This window comes from Callithrix jacchus, chromosome 4, assembly GCF_049354715.1.
Source record: "Callithrix jacchus isolate 240 chromosome 4, calJac240_pri, whole genome shotgun sequence".
NCBI classification, from domain to species: Eukaryota; Metazoa; Chordata; class Mammalia; order Primates; family Cebidae; genus Callithrix; species Callithrix jacchus.
The window spans coordinates 52,396,617-52,403,549 of NC_133505.1; positions in this window are offsets into that span (position 1 = coordinate 52,396,617).

Sequence of the window (6,933 nt, forward strand, 5' to 3'; positions counted from 1 at the left end):
CAGATTCCAAATTTTGACAAGCTGCCTAGGTGACTTTGACAGAATCTTTATGACACTAGCTTTGATGACCTACTGGGGGATGGCTGTGGGCAGGCAAGATTGGAGGAGCAAGCACTTGGCCAGGAGCCTGACTCTAGCTCTTCTCTGATCTCTGAGTGACTGCATTTGCCAGTCCTCTCCGAACCCCAGTCTCTTTGTTTGTGAAATAAGAGGGTTGAACTCCATCAGTGAACTTCTCACTTGCTTTTTAGCAGTAGAATCTTTCATTTGATTAGGTCCTAAGTGGAGCCCAAAATAGAAAACAGGTCAGAGGAGCTTTATTTGGCAGGGAGGGGCAAAATTCCCTTGGTAACCTCTGGAGCATAACTTTGCAATTCCCTGGAGCTCCAGTCTCTGACCAATGTCCTGTGGAATGGCCCAAAGCTCCTGATGTGAGTTCTGTAAATCCTATTGAGGGGGGCTGCCCCAAACCCTGGCTCTGCGTTCTCAGGAGTCCTGGATGCCTGGTGCCAATGAGGCAGGGAGTTGTGGCTGGGCACACAGTGAGCCTCTTTCCGCTTGCTAGTGTCTTCCACTTGCTGCCCTGGCAGGGGAAGAGGAAGTGGTGTGTCCCAAGCACTTGGGATGATCCCTGGTCCAGTGTTAGGAACCCGTACAGTTGGTAGCAGCCATCCAGTTGGTGGAGGCAGGAATTTAGCTCCACACCAGCAGGGTCTTTAACATCTTGGTTTCACCCTTTCCTTGTCTTAGAATAGTAAGAATCCCTCTGCCTGAGGAGGCCGTTGGAATTGGCCGTCCTTCCATAGCCATCCTCCCAGAGATTCCATCTTATGGGAAGGAGAAAAATGAGGTTCAGAAAGATCAAGCAACTTGCCTGGGATTATGTGGCTAAAACTGTAGTGAGACCAGTCCTTGAATCACAAATTCAGGGCTTTGTCTGTTAGTACTGGGGTCCTCTTAGGCAAGGGGAGACATGCCCTGGAGAAGATAGACAGCCCCCTGCCCTGACAAAGCCCATACTCCAGGGTGGGAGGTCGGGGGTACCCTCAGGGCCAAGTCAAACTCCTATATGTTCCCTCAACATCCAGTGCATTCCCCTGCATACAGCAGGTGCTAAATTATTGTGATAATCATGCTTTGGAGTTAGAAACTGAAACGAGCTTATAATCTGAGATGCCTTGGACTCTGCTTGGCATTTTAGTTTCCTCCTCCTTAAAATGGGGATAATAATGCTGAACTTTCTGGCCTGGCTGTGAATAGGAAAGGAGCACTGTGAACAGTGCACTTCAACTCCAGGCGCATGACAGTACCGCACAGTAGAAATTGTTCTCCCCATTTTATTGATGAGGAAACTGACAGGTTTCAAGCCCAGGTCTAGTGCCAAAGCTCAAGCTCCTTCCACTATACTCTGCTGCTTCCTGTTACTGGCCCTGAACCCAGTATGGTGGTTTTCGGTTTTGTTTTTGTTTTAATTCTAAGTCCACAAGTGAGACAGAGCAAGATGGAAATGAAGCCCACAGGACCCCTCCCCTCCAGCTTGTGAATAGCTTGGGTCCTGGGAAGAATAGGCTGGGTGTGTGCTCTGGGCATGGAGATGCCCCTTTCTGCCAGCACATGGAATGACATGGATTCCTCAGCATTTCCTTTACATGGGGGTGGGCAGTGGTGGGTCATGGAGTCTCCTTCCCCCCAGGATGGTTGCTGATTGCTTCTGAAGCCTTCACTGGGGTTCACTTTCTCTGCCTGGCTACCCTTGGGTCTGAAGCCTGTCTCCTGCCCAGCACGGGCATGTGGGTGCCCTGGCCACCCACAGCAGGGCTGTATCCTTGGACAGACAGAAGTCCAGGAGCCAAGAGGCTGGGTTTGACCCCTGAGGACAGATGGCTCCTGTGGGGAGACCTTCTCTGGCCCTCAGGGAGAGTCAGCTCAGCCTTAGCCTGGGAAGTGGCCCAAGGGCAGGCCTGAGCCTTGGGTCCCCGGATGTCTGCAGCTGCTCCCAGGACCACCCCATGAGATAGAGGCTACTGAGCCCCCAAGAGACCTGTGGGGCCATGGCAGGGTGGTATTTTCTCAGCAGGATTTATGTGAATGTGCGTGTGTGTGAGTGAGAGATTAACAAGGAGTGGGGCCTGCTTGACTTCTGAGCCTGGAATTTATACAGCCCCTCGTTGGCGGCTGCAGTTTATCTTGAGCAAAAGAATAATAAACTCAGTTGACAGAATGATGTATTCAAAGCATCTTCCCATCACAGTGCACAGCCCTGTCCGCTGTTAGGATGTCTGGCGTAGTGGGGACCGTGTTATCGAGTGTTTTAGCCCCCACGATTGTCAACAACACATTGTTTGCAGGCTTGGGGCAAGGCAGAGATGGGCCGGGGCTGGGATGAGAATGAGGTGGGGGTTGGCCACATGGACGAAAGGACTGCTGCCCAGATGGGGTCAAAGAGGCGTCTGCCTTTGATGGAAGCCCAGGCTCCATCGGAGGCCCAGCCCCCGCTGGCTGTCCTGAGTCTTCCTTTCCCTGCCTCTCTGTTTACCTCCAAGCTGGTCCCAGTCTAGCACCAGAGGTAAAGGCACACACTTGGGTGTCATGGCACTCCACAGGATGGGAAAACCTCCTCCACTCTCCATTTCCTATGTTGTTCTTAACCAAGCAGAGAAATTAGCATCAAACCACAGCATCAAAAAACATGCAGATTTGCTAAGCCTCAGAAGGGTGAGGGAAAGGTGATAACCTGAGCGCTCCACGAGGGAGCTCTAGCCCAGGTCCCTCTGCTGGGCAACCTTAGGCCCGGCCGGTGACCTCTCAGAGCCTACTTTCCTCCCCATGTGGGAGGGGAGTCCAATGCTTATCTCTATTTTATAAGCTACACTGTTGCCGCAAACTAAGGGTTTGTTAAGAGGATGGAATAAGAAAAGGCAAACACTCTGAAAACTTGGAAGCTGGAGAGAAATTCAAATTATTCCTTTCTCAAAGCTCCCTTCAACTTCAGGCGGAGTGCCTTGGGTTTGCCTCAGCCACTATGCTCTTCCTCAGCCTCCAGAATGGGGAAGTCCTGTGTCTTGTCTAACCTCAAGCTCTCTCATTTCAGTTCCAGTTGTTCCTTTAGAACACTTCATGCTTATGTTCCGGTTCTGATCCTCTCTCAGGATCTCCTCTTTCCTGTCTAAATGGTCCTTCTGGCTTACAGGCTGGGCCCTCCTGCCAACCCAGCTCCAGGACTCTTGCTTCTGAGAGGAGTGAGTGTCTTCTAGTCCTGTTCTAGAAAGCAAGGTGGCTCTCCTGGGCCCCACAGACAGAAGCCCCATGAAGGCTGCAGGGACAGGGCAGGGACAAGAAGGGAAGGGAAGCCCCATGCGCCAAGTATTGACCAAGCAGCCATTCCATCCCAGGGGAAATTCGGAACCCCATCTAATTCTCTTAATGGTCAATATTATCCCCATTTTACAGATTTGTGAACATTTTACAAACTGGAGAAAATTCAGTCTCTTGCCCTGAGGCAAGAGAAGGAACTCAAGCCCAGAAAGTCTGGCTGTCTCCTGAGTTGTACTTGACCCCCATTCTCAAAGGAAAGCAGGAAAAAACCCACCCTGAAGCTGTGGGGCTCTGAGTCAGACAGCTGGGCAGGTGGGGTCAAGGCCACTGGAAGAACCAAGGGGAGTCAGGGATGTGGAAGGGCATGGGAGTGAGGAGGGGTGTGGGAGCAAAGGCCTAGCAGCTGGAGTAGGCCCCCGGGGCAGCAGATTAGAGACACTTCAACGTGTGTGTGTGTGTGTCTGTGTGTGTGTGTCTGTGTGTTGGGCTACCTGGGCTGGGGACAGTGATGCTGTAAGGCAGACAGCGGTCTCCTTTGATCCCAGACAGGACTCAGCCATTTATTTATTCACTTACTCATTCACTTATTCACCTTTCACTTCATCCTTTATTTGTCCAGGGAGCCAAGCCCCTCGGAGTCTAATGGGGAAGACCTAACAGCAGGTCAGGGCCCCCTAGGTTCCCCATTCACCTATCCATCTACCCATGCCCCATGTATTAAGTGCCTACTGTATCCTGAGCTCTAGAGAGGAGTGAGCCTGTCCTCATCTCTAGGTAGTCTTGGTCCACTGAGGGGAACAGAGAAATAAACAGACATCTGTAAACCACATGCTTCTGTATTCATTGAGGCACCAACATTTGAGAGCCCTCCATGAACGGCATCAGGACCAGGGAGATGAACAGGGCACACTGCTGCCTCTGGTGCAGTCAGGCTGGAAGAAAGAGCACAAACACTCCAGCTCCAATGCACAGACAGCTGTGAGAAATGGTGAGCAAGAAGCAGAAGGGGACCATTCAGGGTCCCCAGAGGGAAATGACCGTGCCTTTGAATTTTCATTTATTCATTCATCGATTCCACTATTCATCTGTTACTGAGCATCTTCTGTGTGCTGGGCATTGCTGGAAATAGTCTGAGGGCCCATGGGGGAGGCAGTGTTTCTGATGGGCAGACCACTCTCTTGGCCCCTTTTGTGGAGACAGGCCAAGCTTGAAATAGAGACTGCAGTTATGGGGGACAGGGAGCCACAGATCCTTCCCATTTGAAGGCAACAGTGGTTAGGAGATGGAGGGCATTTGGGGTGCAGCCTGGGGCAAGTAAAGGAAAGCCAGGCCATTTGGGAGGCTTCCCAGGGTCAGATCACATAAGGCAGTCAGAAGGAGGTCCACAAGGGCAAGGGAGGAGCTGGAATGGGAGGGCTATGTCTCAGATATAGTAAGAAGACCCAAGTTCAGTCCACAGATAAACCTGAGGGATCCCAGGGTCCCACTCATTAGACCAGGGAACCTCATTGTCAGGACTTTCTGGAGCCTTAATTGGCACATGTCCTCCCCACCGTGGGGTAGATATGTGTGCCAATCTGCACAAAGCATGCTCCTACCCAAATTCACATCAGGCATTATGACTTACATCTTTGCTTCCTCTCCCCACAGCTGCTGTCTCCATGCCTTCTGCTCCCTCTTCTGGAAGGGAAGACAGGGCAGGGACCATGCCCAGCTGCAGAAAATCCCAGTGTTTCTCTGTGGCATTGCCTGGTGAAGGCTGAACGTGGCTTTTGTGAGAGCTAATCTGCCTGCCTGACCAGATTGTGCTGTGGCTAAAATCATCTTGAGCTTGACAGTCCCGTTCCTGAAGACTGGAGTGAACTGAACCATGTCTCAGATGCTCTTGTGGGGCCTAGGGGAGCACCAGGCCAGAATAACTGCCTGTGGACTCTCAGTGGGAGAGCAGCTAACAGGGTGATGAGTGTCGCCTGGAAGTCTGGGGGCCATCCCATGTGGGTCACCTCGCCTGACCACAGGGTTAGGTGCCTGAACAGGGCTGGGCTTGGGACTCCTTCCAGGGCCTGGCCGAAGCTGCTGGGCCTGCAGAGCACGCCCCACAAGCACCCAGGCACACATACAAGTATGTAGACAGAGTGGAAGTTTGACTTTTGCAGATCTTGTACAGCCTGGAGTAGAGAAGAGAATTGGGAATTCTCAATGTTGTGTGACCCTAGACAAGTCCCTTCTCTGCCTCGTGCCTCAGTTTCCTCTTATGTACCATGAGGATGTTCCCAGTGTTGGTGCTTGCAAATGCCTGCAGACAAGCTAAGCTCGTCATCTGGTCCCCACAGGAGATCCTCCTTTTGTGGAAAGGCCACAGCCAACTCTGCCACCCTGAGGCTCCCACTCCTCCTTCCCTGGAGGCCTCTCCCTCACCTGTAGATCATGGGAACATCAATGAGCACCCAGAGAAGTGCCTGCTGCCAGTCATCATGCACTAATTATGTGACGGTAAAGGAGCCAAGAAGCTGCTGGGAATCAAGACACCTCCCCCTCATTCAGTCCCCACCATCTCTGTCCTCATGAGGTCCTCTTGGAGAGGCTCCCATGTCTGGAAACGGAAATGTCTCCACCTGGATAGGGACAGACTGGAGCTGGGGGCTGCATTTTAAGACTTCTTGCCCCATTAGTGCTGACCTCTGTAGATGGCTCCTGAATTATGCCCACTCCCCCACCTCCTCACCACACACATGCCCTGGCCCGTGCGAGGCTCAGCTTGTCACCGACAAGCTTAAATGGGGTGGCCTGAATGCCCCTTATCATAGACAGCTTATCTCCTGTGGTCACTCAACCGACAGACTCCAGAGAGCCACTCAGCGGGCCTCTCCCAGCCGTCTGCTTCTCAGCTCTGACTCTCCTTTGCCCTAAGGGACACTGGATTCTAGCGACCCTCCTATTGGTCACAGTCAGGCTGAGCACAGAGAAGGAGTAGTGTTCTGGGAACTTGGAGGGGTCTGGATATGGGGAGTCTGGGATGCTAGCTATTCTCATGTGTTCTCACTCACCCCTCTGTAATACAGATTCTGCCCCACCCCCACCTCCCCCCGCACACTCCTATACCCCTGAGCTCAAAGTGAAGAAATAGACTAGTATCTGTGGTACATTTATTTACCTACTCCCTGAGACTGCAGCTCCTTGAGTCAGTGCTGTGTCCTCCACTCAGGGCTAGGGCTCCCTGAGGGTGGGGCTGTGTCTTCCTCAGACTGGGGCTCCCTGAGGGCAGGGCTGCATCTCCTCTCAGACTAAGGCTCTCTGAGGACAGGGCTGTGTCTCCCCTCAGACTGAGGCTCCCTGAGTCAAGGTTGTGTCTTTTTTAGATTGGGGCTCCCTGAGGACAGGGCACTTTAAGGAAGAGAAATTGACAGGTTGATCCTTGAGGATCTTTGGGTCACTAAAACATTCTATAGACCCTCAGTGGTCAGACTAGGATGATACCTTGATGGTAGGTGGTTTTTTTGGTCTCTTTGTGTGTGTGTGTGTGGTTTTTTGTTGTTGTTTTGTCTTGTTTTGTTTTGCTGCTGTAGCTTTTTAAAACTCTGGCGGAAGATACGATGAAAAAAGAAAGGAAAGAAGGAG